The sequence below is a fragment of the Phocoena sinus genome, chromosome 4 (assembly GCF_008692025.1).
Source record: "Phocoena sinus isolate mPhoSin1 chromosome 4, mPhoSin1.pri, whole genome shotgun sequence".
NCBI classification, from domain to species: Eukaryota; Metazoa; Chordata; class Mammalia; order Artiodactyla; family Phocoenidae; genus Phocoena; species Phocoena sinus.
In genome coordinates, this window is record NC_045766.1 from 42,323,247 (window position 1) to 42,344,038 (window position 20,792).

At 37.6% G+C, this 20,792-nt stretch overlaps 1 pseudogene; it reads left to right on the forward strand.

The window, feature by feature from the left end:
* Positions 1-1,333: 1,333 nt before the first annotated feature.
* LOC116752603 lies at positions 1,334-19,939 on the forward strand (annotated as a pseudogene).
* The last annotated feature ends 853 nt before the right edge of the window (positions 19,940-20,792 follow it).

The window sequence follows — 20,792 nt, forward strand, 5'->3', positions numbered from 1 at the left end:
AAACTCTCAACACAGATATAGAGGGAATGTACCTCAACATAATAAAGTCTATACATGACAAACCCACAGATAACATCATACTCAGTGGTGAGAAGCTGAGAGTTTTTCCCCTAAAATCAGGAACAAGACAAAAATGCTCACTCTCATCACTTTTATTCAACATAGCATTAGAAGTCCTAACCAGAGCAATTAGGCAAGAAGAAGAAAAGGCATCCAAATCAGAAAAGTAAACCTTAAAGACTCCACCAAAAATTGTTAGAACTAAAAACAAATTCAGTAAAGTTGCAGGATACAAATATCAATATACAAAAATCTGTTGCTTTTGTATATACTAATAACTATCAGACAAAGAAATTAATAAAACAATTTCATTTACAATTGCATCAAAAGAACACTCAGGTATAAATTTAACCAAGGAAGTGAAAGACCTGTACACTGAAAACTATAAGACATTGATGAAAGAAACTGAAGAAGACACATATAATTGGAAAGATATTCCATGTTCATGGATTGGAAGAATTGATATTTTATAAAGGTCTATACTACCCAAAGCTATCCACAGATTCAATGTAATCTCTGTCAAGTGTCCAATAAAGTTTTCACAGACATAGAGCAAATAATCCTATAAACTGTATGTAACCACAGAAGATGCAAAATAGCCAAAGCAATCCTAAGAAAGAAAAACAAAGCTAGAGGCATCATGCCTCCTTATTTCAAACTACATCACAAAGCTATAGTCATCAAAACTGTTTGATGTCAGCATAAAAACAGACACATATGATCAATGGAACAGAATTGAGAGCCCAGACATAAACTTACACATATATGGTTGATTAATTTATGACAAAGGAGCCAAGATATACAATGGAAAGCAAAAGTCTCTTCAGTAAATGGTGTTGGAAAAACTGGACAGCCACAGCAAAGGAATGAAACTGGAGCACTATATTATACCATACACAAAAATTAACCCAAAATGGATAAAGATTTGAACATAAGACATGAAACCACAAAACTGCTTGAAGAAAACATGGGCATTAGGCTTACTGATATCAGTCTTGGCAATGATTTTTTGGACACTACTCCAAAAGCAAAGGTAAGAAAAGCAAAAACAAACAAGTGAGACTACATATAAATAAAAAGCTTCTGCACAGCAAAGGAAACGATCACAAAAATGAAAAGGCAACCTCCCAAATGGGAAAAAATATTTGCAAATCGTATATCTGATAAGGGGTTAACATCCAAGCTATAAAAACTCATACAACTCAATAACAGAAATATACATTCCTATTTAAAAAATGGAAGGGGGATCTGAATAGACACTTTCCCAAAAACGATGTACAAATGGCCAACAGGTACGTGAAATGGTGCTTGACATCACAGTGAGAAATGCAAATCAAAAGTACAATGAGGAAAAACCTCACCCGTTAGTACAGCTATTGTCAAAAAGACAAAAAAACAACACATGTTGGTGAAAAAAGGGAACCTTAGTTCACTGTTGATGGGAATGTAAATGGGTGCAGCCACCATAGAAAACAGCATGGAGGTTCCTCAAAAAATTAAAAATAGAAATACCATATTATCCAGCAATTCCATTTCTAGGTATTTATCCAAAGGATATGAAACACTAGCTCAAAAAAAAATCTGCACCTCCATGTTCACTGCAGCATTATTTATAACAGGCAAAACACGGGAAAAATGTAAGTGTCCATCAATGGATGAGTGAATAAAGAAAATGTGATTTTATGTTATATATATAGTTGACTCTTGAACAGCACTGGGGTTAGGGTTGCTGACACTTCATGTAGCCAAAAATCTGAGTATATCTCTACAGTTGGCCCTCCCTATCTGTAGTTCTGTATCCACAGATTTCACCAACAGTGGATTGTTTTGTAGTATAGTACATATTTCTTGAAAAATATCCACATGTAAGTTGACCCTTGCAGTTCAAGCCTGTGTTGTTCAAAGGTCAATTGTATATATATACAGTAAGTCCTTTACATAGGAACCTTCAAGCTATGAACTTTCAGACATGCAAACATATATTTGCATGTCCAATCACGAAAGTTAGTTCACATGTCTGGCATACATTGTCACATGCGTGCATCTTCTATAAGTGGTTGTGCTTGTGTTTACTGTACAGTACTGTATAGAGTACAGTAGTACAGTATCTTTGTTTCAAGTCCAGGATGTCTGGAAGCAAGCATAAAAGCAGCTGTGATGTAGCTAGTACTGCTAAGAAGCACCAAGCCATCACGATGGAAACAAAAGTGAAAATAATTGAGAAAGTGGAGAGAGGCAAAAAGATGGTCACTGTTGTAACATTGTTATAACATTGTTATAACATTGAATTCCTTGCTGTGCAACACAAGGAGCTTACTAATGAAGACCTGATGGAATTGGAGGCCCAGAGAAAGGATGAAGAGAGACAAGAGGAAGAAAAAGTAACTGAAGAACTGAAGAGACTTGTGATGCAGGAAATGGCAAGGGGATTTTCTTTATTTGAGGAGGCACTGTTAGTTTTTGAGGCACAGAACCCGAATGTAGAATGGTACACGAAGGTTGCAGCAGCTGTTCAGTATGCAATCCAGTGCTACCATGTCAACTATGATGAGAAAAAAGAGCTACTATCCAGATAACACTGGTTCATTTTTTCAAGAGGGTAGATAGAATTGAATCCAGCAAGGAATCAGAACTTGTGTCATCAATGTCAGGCATGAGTGAAATTGCAGCTTGCCCTCCATCTCCTATTGCTGAGGATCCTTCAGCGCTACCATCTCCCACCTCCTCTCCCTCTTCCAGTCAGTAACTCTTCTTGCCTTTTCACTAGATGTCAGCCCCTGCATGCCAGTTGTTGTACTGTACTACTGTACTTTTCAAGGTACTACACTGTAAGATTAAAAGTGTTCTTTATTTTTTGTGTTTTCTTCTTTATTATTTGTGTGACAAGTATTATAAACCTATTACAGAAGAAAAAAAGAAAGGGACTGAGAAAATATTTGAAGAGATTATAGTTGAAAACTTCCCTAATATGGGAAAGGAAATAGTTAATCAAGTCCAGGAAGCACAGAGAGTCCCATACAGGATAAATACAAGGAGAAATACGCCAAGACACATATTAATCAAACTGTCAAAAATTAAATACAAAGAAAGCATATTAAAAGCAGCAAGGGAAAAACAACAAATAACACACAAGGGAATCCCCATAAGGTTAACAGCTGATCTCTCAGCAGAAACCCTACAAGCCAGAAGGGAGTGGCAGGACATACTGAAAGTGATGAAGGAGAAAAACCTGCAACCAAGACTACTCTACCCAGCAAGGATCTCATTCAGATTTGATGGAGAAATTAAAACCTTTACAGACAAGCAAAAGCTGAGAGAGTTCAGCACCACCAAACCAGCTTTACAACAAATGCTAAAGGAACTTCTCTAGACAAGAAACACAAGAGAAGGAAATGACCTATAATAACGAACCCAAAACAATTAATAAAATGGGAATAGGAACATACATATCGATAATTACCTTAAATGTAAATGGACTAAATGCTCCCACCAAAAGACACAGATTGGCTGAATGGATACAAAATCAAGACCCTTATATATGCTGTCTACAAGAGACCCACTTCAGACCTAGAGACACATACAGACTGAAAGTAAGGGGATGGAAAAAGATATTCCATGCAAATGGAAACCAGAAGAAAGCTGGAGTAGCAATTCTCATATCAGACAAAATAGACTTTAAAATAAGGACTATTAAAAGGGACAAAGAAGGACACTACATAATGATCAAGGGATCGATCCAAGAAGAAGATATAACAATTGTAAATATTTATGCACCCAACATAGGAGCACCTCAATACATAAGGCAAATACTAACAGCCATAAAAGGGGAAATCGACAGTAACACATTCATAGTAGGGGACTTTAACACCCCACTTTCACCCATGGACAGATCATCCAAAATGAAAATAAATAAGGAAACACAAGCTTTAAATGATACATTAAACAAGATGGACTTAATTGATATTTATAGGACACTCCATCCAAAAACAACAAAATACACATTTTTCTCAAGTGCTCATGGAACATTCTCCAGGATAGATCATATCTTGGGTCACAAATCAAGCCTTGGTAAATTTAAGAAAACTGAAATTGTATCAAGTATCTTTTCTGACCACAACGCCATGAGACTAGATATCAATTACAGGAAAAGATCTGTAAAAAATACAAACACATGGAGGCTAAACAATACACTACTTAATAATGAAGTGATCACTGAAGAAATCAAAGAGGAAATAAAAAAATACCTAGAAACAAATGACAATGGAGACACAACGACCCAAAACCTATGGGATGCAGCAAAAGCAGTTCTAAGGGGGAAGTTTATAGCAATACAAGCCCACCTTAAGAAGCAGGAAACATCTCGAATAAACAACCTAACCTTGCACCTCAAGCAATTAGAGAAAGAAGAACAAAAAAACCCCAAAGCTAGCAGAAGGAAAGAAATCATAAAAATCAGATCAGAAATAAATGAAAAAGAAATGAAGGAAACGATAGCAAAGATCAATAAAACTAAAAGCTGGCTCTTTGAGAAGATAAACAAAATAGATAAACTACCAGCCAGACTCATCAAGAAAAAAAGGGAGAAGACTCAAATCAATAGAATTAGAAATGAAAAAGGAGAAGTAACAACTGACACTGCAGAAATAAAAAAAATCATGAGCGATTACTACAAGCAACTCTACGCCAATAAAATGGACAATCTGGAAGAAATGGACAAATTCTTAGAAATGCACATCCTGCCAAGACTGAATCAGGAAGAAATAGGAAATATGAACAGACCAATCACAAGCACTGAAATTGAAACTGTGATTAAAAATCTTCCAACAAACAAAAGCCCAGGACCAGATGGCTTCACAGGTGAATTCTATCAAATGTTTAGAGAAGAGCTAACACCTATCCTTCTCGAACTCTTCCAAAATATAGCAGAGGGAGAAACACTCCCAAATTCCTTCTACGAGGCCACCATCACCTTGATACCAAAACCAGACAAGGATGTCACAAAGAAAGAAAACTACAGGCCAATATCACTGATGAACATAGATGCAAAAATCCTCAACAAAATACTAGCAAACAGAATCCAACAGCACATTAAAAGGATCATACACCATGATCAAGTGGGGTTTATTCCAGGAATGCAAGGATTCTTCAATATACGCAAATCTATCAATGTGATAAACCATATTATCAAATTGAAGGAGAAAAAACCATATGATCATCTCAATAGATGCAGAGAAAGCTTTCGACAAAATTCAACACCCATTTATGATAAAAACCCTCCAGAAAGTAGGCATAGAGGGAACTTTCCTCAACATAATAAAGGCCATATATGACAAGCCCACAGCAAACATCATCCTCAATGGTGAAAAACTGAAAGCATTTCCACTAAGATCAGGAACAAGACAAGGTTGCCCACTCTCACCACTCTTATTCAACATAGTTTTGGAAGTTTTAGCCACGGCAATCAGAGAAGAAAAGGAAATAAAAGGAATCCAAATTGGAAAAGAAGAAGTAAAGCTGTCACTGTTTGCAGATGACATGATACTATACATAGAGAATCCTAAGATGCTACCAGAAAACTACTAGAGCTAATCAATGAATTTGGTAAAGTAGCAGGATACAAAATTAATGCACATTTAATTCTGGCATTCCTATATACTAATGATGAAAAATCTGAAAGTGAAACCAAGAAAACACTCCCATTTACCATTGCAACAAAAAGAATAAAATATCTAGGAATAAACCTACCTAAGGAGACGAAAGACCTGTATGCAGAAAATTATAAGACACTGATGAAAGAAATTAAAGATGATACAAATAGATGGAGAGATATACCATGTTCTTGGATGCGAAGAATCAACATTGTGAAAATGACTCTACTACCCAAAGCAATCTACAGATTCAATGCAATCCCTATCAAACTACCACTGGCATTTTTCACAGAACTAGAACAAAAAATTTCGCAATTTGTATGGAAACACAAAAGACCCCGAATAGCCAAAGCAATCTTGAGAATGAAAAAAGGAGCTGGAGGAATCAGGCTCCCTGACTTCAGACTATACTACAAAGTAACAGTAATCAAGACAGTATGGTACTGGCACAAAAACAGAAAGATAAATCAGTGGAACAGGATAGAAAGCCCAGAGATAAACCCACGCACATATGGACACCTTATCTTTGATAAAGGAGGCAGGAATGTACAGTGGAGAAAGGACAGCCTCTTCAATAAATGGTGCTGGGAAAACTGGACAGGTACATGTAAAAGTATGAGATTAGATCACTCCCTAACACCATACACAAAAATAAGCTCAAAATGGATTAAAGACCTAAATGTAAGGCCAGAAACTATCAAACTCTTAGAGGAAAACATAGGAAGAACACTCTATGACATAAATCACAGCAAGATCCTTTCTGACCCACCTCCTAGAGTAATGGAAATAAAAGCAAAAATAAAGAAATGGGACCTAATGAAACTTCAAAGCTTTTGCACAGCAAAGGAAACCATAATCAAGACCAAAAGACAACCCTCAGAATGGGAGAAAACATTTGCAAATGAAGCAACTGACAAAGGATTAATCTCCAAAATTTACAAGCAGCTCATGCAGCTCAATAACAAAAAAACAAACAACCCCATCCAAAAATGGGCAGAAGACCTAAATAGACATTTCTCCAAAGAAGATATACAGAATGCCAACAAACACATGAAAAAATGCTCAACATCATTAATCATTAGAGAAATGCAAATCAAAACTACAATGAGATATCATCTCACACCAGTCAGAATGGCCATCATCAAAAAATCTAGAAACAATAAATGCTGGAGAGGGTGTGGAGAAAAGGGGACACCCTTGCACTGCTGGTGGGAATGTGAATTGGTTCAGCCACTATGGAGAACAGTATGGAGGTTCCTTAAAACACTACAAATAGAATTACCATATGACCCAGCAATCCCACTACTGGGCATATACCCTGAGAAAACCAAAATTCAAAAAGAGTCATGTGCCAAAATGTTCATTGCAGCTCTATTTACAATAGCCCGGAGATGGAAACAACCTAAGCGCCCATCATCGGATGAATGGATAAAGAAGATGTGGCACATATACACAATGGAATATTACTCAGCCTTAAAAAGAAATGAAATTGAGCTATTTGTAATGAGATGGATAGACCTAGAGTCTGTCATACAGAGTGAAGTAAGTCAGAAAGAAAAAGACAAATACCGTATGCTAACACATATATATGGAATTTAAGGGAAAAAACTGTCATGAAGAACCTAGGGTTAAGACAGGAATAAAGACGCAGACCTACTGGAGAACGGACTTGAGGATATGGGGAGGGGGAAGGGTGAGTTTTGACAGGGCGAGAGAGAGTCATGGACATATACACACTAACAAACGTAGTAAGGTAGATAGCTAGGGGGAAGCAGCCGCAAGGCACAGGGATATTAGCTCGGGGCTTTGGGACAGCCTGGAGGGTTGGGATGGGGAGAGTGGGAGGGAGGGAGACGCAAGAGGGAAGACATATGGGAACATATGTATATGTATAGCTGATTCACTTTGTTATAAAGCAGAAACTAACACACCATTGTAAAGCAATTATACCCAAATAAAGATGTTTAAAAATAATAATAAAAAAAAAACCTATTACAGTACAGTACTGTATAGCTGATTGTGTTATTTGGGTACCTAGGCTAACTTTGTTGGACTTACAAATGCAGTCTCAGAACAAAACTTGTTTGTATGTAGGGGACTTACTACAGACACACACAGGGATGTTATCCAGCAATAAAAAAGGAAATCTTGCCATTTGTGACAACCTGGATGGACCTTGAGTGTATTATACTAAGTGAAATAAATCAGACAAAGAAAAATACTATATGACCTCACTTACATGTGGAATCTAAAAATAAAACATAAACAAACCCTAAAAAACAAATTCATAGATACAGTGAATAGATCAGTGGTTGCCAGAGGTGGGAGGTGGGGGAATGTGTGAAATGGGTGAAGATGATCAAAAGGTACAAACTTAAAAGTGAAGACATCGCCCTTTCTTTTCAGTAAGTGCAGATAATTAAGCATAATTCTGAAACACACCAAGTCAGTAGGTGTATTTGAATAATAGGTGGGTTTGATAAAATTTTTTTATTAAGTATGAAATCCTTAACATTTGTATAGCTAACCAAGTAAAATTCTAAATAAAAATTCTTATAATCACTGTAAGAAATGTGTGGGGAATACAAAACTGAAAGCATCTATATCCACCTTTGAGCTTTTTCCTTTCAGGTAAAGTCAAGATGTATTTTTATTAGAGTCTGCTAACATCTTGCTTTCAAAGAAATTGAAGCTGTATAAATAATTCATCTTGATATCAATATTTTTAAAGCACATTTTTATTGTTTCTGAAAGTAGTCACGGTGTTCAAATATAATTCACTTTTAAACTTTGAAAGTGTTTAATACTTGGTATTAATTTCAAGTTGACCTAAAGTAGGCATGTGTATATGTGTGGATGCCTGCATGTATGTTGCATGTTTAAGAAGTATATTAATATCATAATAAATTTAATATTATAAGATGGGAATTAAACATGTGACATCAAAGTACACTTATACTAACAAATTATTTCTCTCAGCATCAAGTTCAATAGAAGTAATCACATTTCTAGCTAATGAATTCTTATCAGCTCCTACTATCCTTGAAAATAGGTGACACATTAAGTTACATTATATATTGTACTCATGAACTCTTACCTGATGTGCAATTTTTTAAATAGACTTTTCCATTAACATTTACTGAAAGACTAACATTTTTCATAAAGCAAATAGTAACTTAAAATAATCACAGTATATTTTTAATTTACCAAATACATAAACTTAAATTGCTACTCTTTAGTGCTATTTGTGGCATTGTTTCATTCATTTGTTCATTACCTTTGTTTATTTGTATCACTAACCTCCTCATCATTAACTGTGTTCTCTCCCTGATTTCACACATCCCATTAGATGCAAATGCTTGTCATTTATACTTCCTTACCATCTTTGAAATTTACCTTTATCTTCCCTTTTCCATTATGCTGAATTTGTTTAATGCATCATGAATGACATCATGACATAACTAATAAGAAGCAACCGATTGTGAAGACTATGGTGTCCTTATTTGTGAGGGAGTGGGTTTATCTAAAAGATGAGGTTCTTCTTAGGAAGGTAAAATAAGTTTATTCTGTTTTATTATCCCCCCATGACAAAATGTTAGCAAGTTCTTCAAAACACAAAACAAACCAACCAGCAAACGATATTATGACTCCATGGATTCCATGATGATGAAGAGTTGGTAACACTTAATGAAATCAGGAAATTTTAGTAAAATCTAGGCCAGCAGAAGTGGCTCTGCCCGGGCCAAAAATGCAGCTCCACAGCTGCACTGGGTTGGCACTTACTCAAGATTCATCTTTAAGGGTCTCAACAATCTGCAGTAGCCTAGACACTCCCTTTTGTACTGTGTATGTCATATCCAGTTAAAGTGCTTACTCCCTTTTGCTAAAAGCACCCTGCATTTTCCTCCTCCAGCTTTACTGTCATTTTAGTTTCAATCTTAAATGGCACCTCTGTCCTATCTTTTTCTAGTTCTCAAGTGGATTTAACTTCTAACTTCACTAATTTCTAGACATGCTTGTTTCCTAAGAAATTTCTCATAAGCATTATACATTATCTCTAATTAAACCTACTTGTATGTAACACACACACCATCCTAAGGATAAATTCAGAGTAGAGATTATACACCATACAACCATTTTCACATGGTGATTCTTAATGACAAACTGTCACATGTTGAATAAACATTTTCATGGTACTTTATCATATAAATTGATAATGTTATAGGAAGCACATAATATACAGATTATAAACTGTTGCAGTCATGGACGTTAAGTTGCTCATATTTCCTTTCATGAGAGAAACTCTTACAAGGAGTATCCCCACCTGACTGCTTCCTATTGTAAGTGCCTTCAGGAACTGTCTCAGCTTCCAGGTTGAAGCCATGAGCATCTCGGAAAACAATATTGGAGGATATAGTATTACAAACATGAAGGGGAATGCCCCACCCAGTGTAATGCACAAGGACTTTGAAAAGTTCAGGAAGTAGAATGCATACAAGGATCATGGAATTGGCTGGAATCTACAAAGTTACACTGACACCCTGCAGAAGGATGATGATAATCTGCATATAGCTAAGGTAGGGAGTCAGAGAGCCTCTGCTGTCATTTAAAAAGAGGGCTTTAGCTCTTACAGTGTGGGACAGGACCAAATGAGGAACAGACTCAAGATATTATTGTTAAGAACACTGAGCTACAGAGACTATTGAATGCTCAGCCTAGGCAGGTCTGTTATGCTGTGTTTAGGGTCCTGGCTGAGAAAATCTGCATTACTGAAGCTTAGAACGGGAATATCTGTGGGGATTCCTCTGAAGATTTTAACTGTGAGCCCTCAGAGTCTTCAGAGGGAGCTCAGCCTTTCCCATTAAAGTATTAGCAGTTCCTTGACATGAGAATAAGCTGCAAAGGTCTCTTCCCTGCCAGGCAACAAGTGCCCCCTCAAGAGCTGTCCCCACCTTCTTTTCTGGCTACCAGATTGATAACTGGGGTTAAATTCCAGAATAGCTCCAATGCATATATATCCATTTTGATAACCCATAAAATCATCATCAGATTGGGTAGATGCAGCAATAATTCATTGTAGGATAGAAATGGTACATCGTGGATCAAGCCTGAGCAGGACAAGAAGGCCTAAGTAAATTGCATGAGTACACAGCCTCATGTCACCCATGTTTTCATCCTTCCCTCATCTTATATATGGGTATATGGAGGGAATATGAAAAATCCAAGCTTGGTTTATAGATAGATTGGCTCAGTATACAAAATGAACCCAAAATAAATGGAGGCTACATTGTAGCCACTCAGTGGTAACTCTGAATGACAGTGAGTGTGTGAAAATCTTCCCAATGGACGGAGCTATCGTTACAACCATTCATTGACTTTATGGGAAAGGAGATGTGGCCAGAGATGAGAAAGTGTGGAATTATGGGCAGTGGTGAATGGCCTCAAAATTAAAAGACTGGAATATCAGATAAAAGAGGGTCTACAGGAGAGGCATGCGGGTGGACATATGCAAAGGGGCGTCAAGTGACATTTTTCATGTCAGATATAAATGCCTATCAGCAAGCACTCACCATGGAAAGAATACTGAACAACGACGTAGACAAAATTATTCTGCCAGTTGATACTAAATAGTCTTTGTTATTGGCTATGCCAGACCTGGCATGACAGGTATAGGAATGGAGTAATCAGTGGGTAAAAGATGGAGATCACACAGGAAACCAGCAGCATGAATTCTAACAATCTAGCTTCTGCCTTCTAAGAAAATTTAATCTCTCAGAAAAAAACAAACAAACAAAAATAACAATTCTGAATCACCCATATGGCATATTTCCTTGGGAAGACAAATTATCCTTTGTTACCAGGGGTAACAAGTCATTCTCACAGAAATTGGCATCTATTCTGGTTATGGAGAATTTTTTTCTTACCCTCAGAGCCCCAGTCAGCACCACCATCTAGGGAGTTACAAAATGCTTGATATACAGGCATGAAGTTTCACACAGTATAGCATCTAGCCAAGGAACACATTCACACTGAAGGCAGTACAGGACAATGCAACTGATATATACACCTCATAGAAAATAATTAGTATGGTTATTTCTTGATGAAGGAAGCCCAATAAAACTCATGTTACCATTACACACACCTTAAGCTTTCCCAATAGACCCATGAAAACTCAGAATTGCAGTGAAAGTGGCCTCTGTGTAATAATTGCAGCAGAACTCTACGTTCTAGATATAAGGTTAAAAATAGAATATAATGGTATAATCACATATTTTCTAAACACAGATCACAATTTATGTATTAAATATTAAATATATATTTTAGACAGATGAACAGAATTAAGCATATTTAAATCTATATTACAGAAATAAATATGATTCACCACTTGAGTCTTTGACTATATTTTCAATTGGGAAAAAAAAGGAAGCCAGAATAAAACAGACCATCAGATTAACAAACTCATTTCCACTCTCAATTCTCAGAGCTAATAACGGTGTGCCACAGGAAATAGTAAAATAGACAAATGCGGACATACAATGAACTGACTAGAAATTGCATAATTTCAGGTATAGTATGATTTGAGGAACTTTACAGAAATTATGTTTACCCCAACTATCTCACACAAAGCGCTGAAATGCTACTTTAAATTACATCATTTGTTTTTTCTTTTAGTGTACTGCTCCCGATACACACCCTATATTTAAGTACAAAATTCTTAGAGATGGATTAGAAGGGAAGGTTCTGCTTCCAGAAATAGTAGTCTAAATGGTTAGAGCCAGTCCCACTTATATATTGTCGGGAAAAATAAGTAATCTTGTCAACAAAAGTCCTCTCCCTACCAACAGAGAACGGGCAGAGAACAATCACATAACTGGATAAGTACTAATAGATTATACGTATGTAAGGTAAAACGAGGGATTATGGGGTCTGGACAGAATTTCATGCACTTTATAGAGAAAAGTATAAGAGACAAAAACTTCTCTCATTTCCTTGAGACAAGAAAATACACTTTGTGATTGCTTATCTTATGGGGGCCTCCTAAATTAATGTTGGAGGTTTGTGTTTACAGTTCCAGAATCAGAAGGCCCAGGACCTTGTGCTGTAAAATTAAAAGGTCTTGTGTTCTCAAGAATACACCCTAAGGAGGAGAGAAGTTTCTCCCTCTTCTTCTTTAAACAGAGAAGACTTAATCATCACATAATTTAGACACACACTCCTACTAAGGCAGTGAGGGATATCGATATAAAAACATTAAAATTTTTTAAACTTGCTTTACTTCCATAAATGCCTTTTAATTTTGAGTCAAGTCAATGGCTCTCAAAATTCCCCTTGGGTATGCTTTGAATTTTTAAATAAAATTTTATTAATACGGATTGATGGCATGGATTTCTTCACCAGTTATATAGTTCTGTTTCTTTAAGAGATATTTTCCCTGAATGGAAGAGATGACTGAGAATTCTGTTTAATAAAGGTGGCTAATTTAATAGATTGGTGATTTTGAAAATGAAACCATTCAATGCCAAGAAAAGGTGCCTTTTCTCCGAGGAACCAATACCACAGAGCCCAAGCCTTTCCCAGACAGATCATGCCCTTTAGGGTTTTAATGTGGGGACCAACACTGGTGCTGCCAGCAGATTTATTTTCCTAAAAATGTGGCAAGGGTGAAAGATCTAGCTCTGCTATTCACTATACAATCCTTTGTTTAAGCACCTGCATTTCTGACACACAACGCATTCTTGCTTTCCAAACCAAACATACTCACTTTCATTTTCTACTTTTATTGGTCAGTGGCATTTCTGCTTTCTAAATTAAAAAAAAAAATGTCTCCCACTGTTTCTCCTTTTTCTATTCTCAATAAAATTGTTCATTTTTTACCTCATTTTTCTGTCATTTCAGCAGGATTTTTAGTAGAAGGACAAATAAAGGGTGGCAGTTACCATCTTAAACTAGAATCCTAAACTATAATTCTGACATGTGTCCTTTATTCCCACAGCCTGGAATATTCTTTATCGCCTGCCTTATCCCTAACATATACCTGAGAAAATTCTTAGGTAAATTTGAAGACACAATGAATCCTCCCTCCAGATTGGCATCTGAAACCCTTTCCCATGTTTGAAGAATTTATCAACATGTAGTTCTTATGGAGAAGTGATAATCTGCTTTCTACTACCAAAGTCACATAGTTCAGATGCTAGACTTCTTTGTTCCTTTGACAACTGACATGTTGAGTATGTGTATTGTACCTAAGACATTCCCATTTGATATACAATCTGGGGCTTTGAATTCAGATAATAATGGCAGAGAGAACCTTCATGTTAGATAAACAATATATTTCCCGTAAGTTCATGTTCTGTGTAGTTAACTGTGGTTGATCTCTGATATACTCAACCACGATCTTGAAACAGAGCAGAACCCTATGATCCTTCCCTGCCCATGTCCTTAGCCTGCCTCTTGTCTGTGGAAAAACTTTAGCCAAAGGATAAGTTAAATCAGAGAAGTGAGAGAATGCAGAAACAAAGGAAAGCAGTCAAAGGAGACAAAATAACAATAGTTTAGTCATTAAGCAAAGTCAAGGACCTTTAGTTCCTCCTCAAAGACTGTAGATAATATTCTGAACCATATCCTTTGAGCTGTCTTACAGAGACTAAAACCCTCAACAGGTGGAAGAAGTTAACTACATGGTTGCCACAATTCCGAGAACTGGTCTCAAAGAAATGAGAACAAACCAACCCTGGTACTACAGACTAACTGTATTTAAAACAATGAAGATGACACTGATCAGACCACTGCATGACTAACTTCAAGATGACTGTCAGAGCCGACTGTGCTGTTTCTGCCTTAGCCCCCTCCCTCCATCTGTAAATGCTCTTGCCCACTGATTGTCAGTGCGGGGAATAAGCCTTTGGGCAGGAGTCTGCCCTCTTCCTTCCACCCCTCCCCCACTTGATAGCCTCTGAAAGCAAACTTTCCTTTCCACCAACCTTGCCTCTTTATTGGCTTCAAAGGGAAAGTAGCCAGACCCCCACTTGCGGTAACAATTTTGACTGATACAGATACTGCAAACAGGGTACAGGTTTCTAGCAAGAGACCCTCAGGAAGTAGAAACAATTTGAAGCTTGGGTATTTTGCTTAATTCAGACTTAATGCGGTAAAAATTTAGTTTTAGTATTAGAATCTGGGATTCCAAGACATGCACTAAAGAGGTAACTAAATTGATATAGAGGATCTACTAGAATGAGGTGCTCATTGGAGCCTTTAGGGTTTTAGTTGGCTACTCCCTAAAATAGGAAAAGGGACACAAGAAATTTAATAACTGCAGTGTGGATTGGCTGTCACCAATAACACAGAAAGCATAGAGGAAGAAAATACCATGCTAAAATTCTAATTTTATTCATCAATCCAGGAATTCTGTGACCTTGCTAAAGAATATCTTACTGCCTGTAGCCTCAGGGTAAAGAAAGCTGATGAAATTTGATCCTGTTTTGGTAAATCACGGCTCTATTTCATCAAACTGAAGACGCTAGTAACTGTTAAAGTAATATACCATTATTTTAGATACCAGCACTATGAAAAAAGAAACAAAAATTACTTACCTCAACTCCTTTGGAAGCACAGAAATGAGACCGCTGGTCACAGTTGGCCTTTTGGAGGGCCAACATTCAGCCTACCGTACTCCTCATCTATCGCTGTCTTTAAAAGTATAACCAAGCAGGACCCTATTGGGCCTTCCCAGAACACACCCCTCCCCGCCCACTTCCTCTTCCTGCCTCTTGTCTGTAGAAAAACTTTAGCTCCCTAGGCTTTCCCTGAGTTCCAAAGAGTGAATTTAATCAAAGTGAGAAAATAAAGAAAGGAAAACAGTCGAGCAAGACAAGATAATAATGGTTTAGCCATTAAACAAAGTCAAGGATTTTTAGTTCTTCCTCAAGGGCTATAGATAATATTCTGAGCCACATCCTTTGAGCGTTTTGCAGATACTGAAACCACCACCAGGTGGAAGAAGTTAACTGTATGCTGCCCACAAGCATGTAGACCCCAGACAGGTTGGAACCAGAAGGTTAATGATGCTGACTCCCAATTACCTCATCACCAACCAACTAGAAGAATGTTCACGAGCTGATCATGCACCCCATCACCCACCTCCCTCACCCTATCTTAAAAACCCTTTCCCTGAAAGCCTTCAGGGAGTTGAGGCCTTTTAAGCACTAGCTACTCAGATTCCTTGCTTGGCACCCTGCAATAAACGCTGCACTTTCCATCACCACAACCTGGTGTCAGTAGATTGGCTTTACTGCATGTAGGCAAAGGGACTCAAGTTTGGCTCAGTAACAAAAGCAGTATTTCTCAACCTTGTCTATGCATTGGAATTGACTGGGAGCTTTAAAAAATCCTGATGCCAAAGTTCCTCCCCAGGCATACCAATGCAATTAGTTTGGGGAATGACTTGGACATTAGGAATCTTTAAATCTCCCCAGCTGATTTTGAAACAGCCCATGTTGAGAAACAATGAATTAGGTAGCAGCTGAAAATCCTCTGGGGATTGTCAATTAAAGACAACTTTGAAAAGAGGCATTATATCAAAAGATTTTCAGTGTTTCATTTTCACAATTTACATTAGTATTTATATTATAGAAACTCTGGGGACTGTAGATAGGAGGTATTCTGAGTACATAATTACAGAGTGGCTGAATTAATACCAGTCTATCTGCTAGAGTTTCTAGATTCACTATGGTAGCATAACAGCTGTGAGTGGTCCACACAATTGACCAGGTGCCACTGATAGACAATGCTAAATTGAATGAAAATGCCAGCAAATCCAAGTACTATGTTGAGAAGTAACTTGAAACAATTTTGACAGAAAGAAAAATGCTGGAGTGAATTTAATATGGACCATCCACTCCCCAAAAATCCCCTGGAAGGGCCCAAAGGACATTTTCTCCACCAAGGGCAAGGGATATACTTTGAGGAGGGGTGTCATCATCTTTGACAAGTGATTTTTGTGGCAATTTTGTATAGAATATAGAGGCTGGTAGAATTTTCTGTGGTTGAAATGGATTCAATTCAACTGCAGTTAAGGGAGTGAGATGACCCCAAGGAGGTAGAGATCAAATAGTGGCACAGAGCTCCAGAGACAAAATGGGTATGGTTGTCAGGATAGATTTCAGATCTAGTATAGTTATCAAAATGGTCTGCCTTAAGGAATCTTTGTAGGTTTGTGCTAATTGTTCATGACCCTGAGGACTGAAATACAGGGCAGCTTCTCAAAGGTCAACTTTATTTTAACTACACTTTACTTTTGATTGTATAACTGAAAAATATATTTGTATGTATATTTACACACATATGTGTATGTACATATATACACACACATATACATATATATATGGTGTGTTTATATATGTAAAATAAAATCCTATAAACAGATTTTGAGTCATAGTGCCAAACACATTTCCTAGAAATGTGTGAATTTAGAGACTCAGAACTCATTGAATGAAAGGGAGATTATGTACTGCTGTGAGACTCTAATAATTTCTGATGTATGGACTTGGGTTCTTCCTCTTAGCTTCTTCTCAGTGGGGCCAGGAAACATTCTTCAAGGTAACTATGCCTAAGGAGAGAAAAATGCAAAGATACTTCAAGGAATTTTAAAGACAGACTGTCAGGTAAACACCTCAGATACTGTCACATTGTTATGTCAAACAGCTGTATCATTTTAAACATCACCAGAAGTATAAACTAGGCCCCATTGTTCCATATACTTTAATTATTATAATTATTATGAATGTTATTTTCAATGTGTGAATTACATGAAAATTCATTTTAGAAAACATGATTTTGATTCACATTTTCCTTTTGAGATATAGCATATTTTTGTATCCATTCATATTTCCTTGGAATTTTTTTGATGTCCTAATTTTTTGATTGGGTGGTTTATCTTTTTAAATTTACATTTAGAAATTCTTGATATATTCTGGATACTAATCTATTTTCAGTTATATTTGTGCTAATTATTTTCTCTTTTTAGAGGGTTTTTCTAATAGACTTTATTTTCAAAGCAGCTTCAGGTTCACAGGAAAATTAAACAGGAAATACAGAGAACTACCATATACACATTGCCCCCACACACAATCTGCCACACCAGGGTAGAACATTCGTTACACTTGATGGACGTACTTTGACACATCAATTTCACCCAAAGTCCGTAGTTTACATTAGGGTTCGTTCTTGGTGCTACACTTTCTGTTGGTTTTGACAAATATATACTTACATGTATCCACCATTATTTTATCATACAGAACAGTTTCACTGCCCTAAAAATCATCTGTGATCTGCTTATTCATTCCTCCCTTTTCCTCAACCCGTACCCTAGTATAGGTTATTTTTCTGGTGGAAAGTAAGGAGGGGAGACAAATAGTAGAAAAATACGTATAAAAGAGTATGTTGCAAGTTGATGTTTTCCTTGGGATAAAATAGAGTTGGGTTGAGTGGATTGGGAATGCCAGGTGAAAAGGGCAGATTGCATTTGGAAATGGGGTAGTCAGTAGAGACCAGGAAGAAGAGGGAGTTAGTCACGTGGGTATCTGAAGAAGAGCCTTTCTGCAGAGGGATTAGCAAGTGAGAGGCTCTAAAGTGGAGCGTATCTGCCTTTATGAAGGAAGAGGGGAGGCCAGTAGGACTGAAGCAGGGTGAGGAATTAACAGGAAGTCAGATTACTCAGGTGCTTGTACCTAGCCATTCAATGAGTTTTGCTGATTTGTGGTTTCCTCTGAGTGAAATATCAAGACATTGGAGAGGTTTGAGCAGAAGAGTGAAATGGTTTGATTTATGATTTAAAAGGATCACCCTAGTCGCACCCTTGAGGACAGAGAGTAGTGTGAAAGGAAGAAATTTACTGTAATCTAGACAAGAGATCACGGCATACTTGGATTGGGGTACAGTGGGCATAGTGAAATGTGGCCATATAATGCATTTATTTTAAAATTAAAGAGAACAGATTTTCTGGAAGATTAGATGTGAAGTGAGTGAAGGAGAGAAAGTATTGAGTCACACATAACCCTATCTTTCTGAATTCAGTTTGTAAAGGCTGATGCAAGACTCTTTAATGTTCATTTCATCATCAGGAGCACCCAGTGCCCAGTAGCAGCTGTGCCAGCAGGAACAGAAATAGTGATGACAGCATCCAGGTTCTCTGGGAGTAATGTCAACAGTGGTCCTCAGTCATCAGCATCAGTAATGGTGGCATTCCAACCTGACACTTATTTTAGTATAATCTGTTGTTGGATCCGTTGTGGATCATGCTATCTGTTCCTGCTCCTTTCCCAAGCATTATTTGAACTATACAAATATTTGAGTTATGTTTTAAATTCATTGCTACTAGGTTAACTAGAATTGATTTCTATAAATAAGAAACTTGAGTTATACAAAGATTCTTCTGAGTCTCTAAGTACAAGCACAAGGATTATATTTTATTCAGTTTGTGTGCAGGGGCCAGTTACACAGTCATGCCTCAAATATAGCTTTTTGTTAAATAAAGGAATGAACTATTAGTAAAGGAGTAAATTGAGGGATGAATTAAATTAATGGATTAAAAATATTTGGGGTTGTATTATCTTCTGAAGTGTCTAAGAATTTTCTACCATAGAACTTTTATTTATTTACAACTATATATTAGTTTAAAGTGGGGTATATTCAGAAGGCAAAAAGGCAGCATACATAATTCAAAGCAAAAGAGTAATCTTTCGGCCGGCAGCGTCCACCAGAGCCGCGGCGAGAGCCAAGGCCCGAGGCGGAGCGCGTGGCAGCCGCCGAAACACAAAACTCTCTGTTCCCTCTCCTCGCTGAGCGGCGCCGCGTCGCTCGCCTCCATTGGCTGCCCTGAGCGAGCGCCTCTGCCCCAGGAAAAGAAGAAAAGGCAGTGAAGAAGACCACCATTTCCCCCCACAGACCAAAAGGAGACTAGAAACCCTTTCTTACATGATTGCTGGGGACACGGTCTTCAAGCAGTCACAGTGGCGGGAACAGCAGCAGCAGCATCAACAGCCCGTGCCAGGCCAGCTGGGTGGAGAGCAGCTTAAACCACCCCTCCGCCCGGTCCAGCCCCCATGCGCCCTGGCCCCAAGTCCGTGCCGGGGCGATACACACTGTGTCAAGGCCCTTACTTCCACATCAACCAGACCCTGAAGGAGGCCCACTTTCACAGCCTACAGTACCAAGGACGGCCTCCCACATGATGTGCCAGCACTTTCTTGCCTTCTGTGAAGGGACAGCGCTGTGCAGATATGATATATCAACGATGTTTTAAAAAAATTGCACCAAAAAATGCCTGTTGGCTTTTCAGTCTGTATTTGAAATAACAGGGTAACAGGTCACTGTTTACTTGTGGTTTTGCTGCACTACTGCGATTTCAAAGGGGCTTTGAAGCAGTTTTTTATAGGATTCTTTTGAGGGTGGATATCAAATCCAGGGCAAGTTAACAGTAGAAGGAAATCTCATCTGCATGTCGAATCAATAGTTTGTCCAAGTCAGGCTAGTTTCCAGATCTGTCAATTAGAAATGCTGCTTTCTGTAAAAAGGTCCTTTAAAAATGAGGGATCTTCTTTGGAGAAATGCCTTTTTAGGTCTTCTGCCCAGTTTTGGATTGTGTTGTTTATTTGATATTGAGCTGAATGAGCTGCTTGTAAATATTGGAGATTAATACTTTGTCAGTTCCTTCGTTTGCAAATATTTTCTCCCATTCTGAGGGTTGTCTCTTCTTGTTGTTTATGGTTTCCTTTCCTGTGTAAAAGTTTTTAAGTTTCATTAGGTCCCATTTGTTCATTTTTGTTTTTATTTCCATTTCTCTAGGAGGTGGGTCAAAAAGGATCTTGCTGTGATTTATGTCATACAGTGTTCTTCCTATGTTTTCCTCTAAGAGTTTTACAGTGTCCGGTCTTATATTTAGGTCTTGAATCCATTTTGAGTTTATTTCTGTGTATGGTGTTAGGGAGTGTTCTAATTTCATTCTTTTCCATGTAGCTGTCCAGTTTTCCCAGCACCACTTATTGAAGAGGCTGTCTTTTCTCCATTGTATATTCTTGCCTCCTT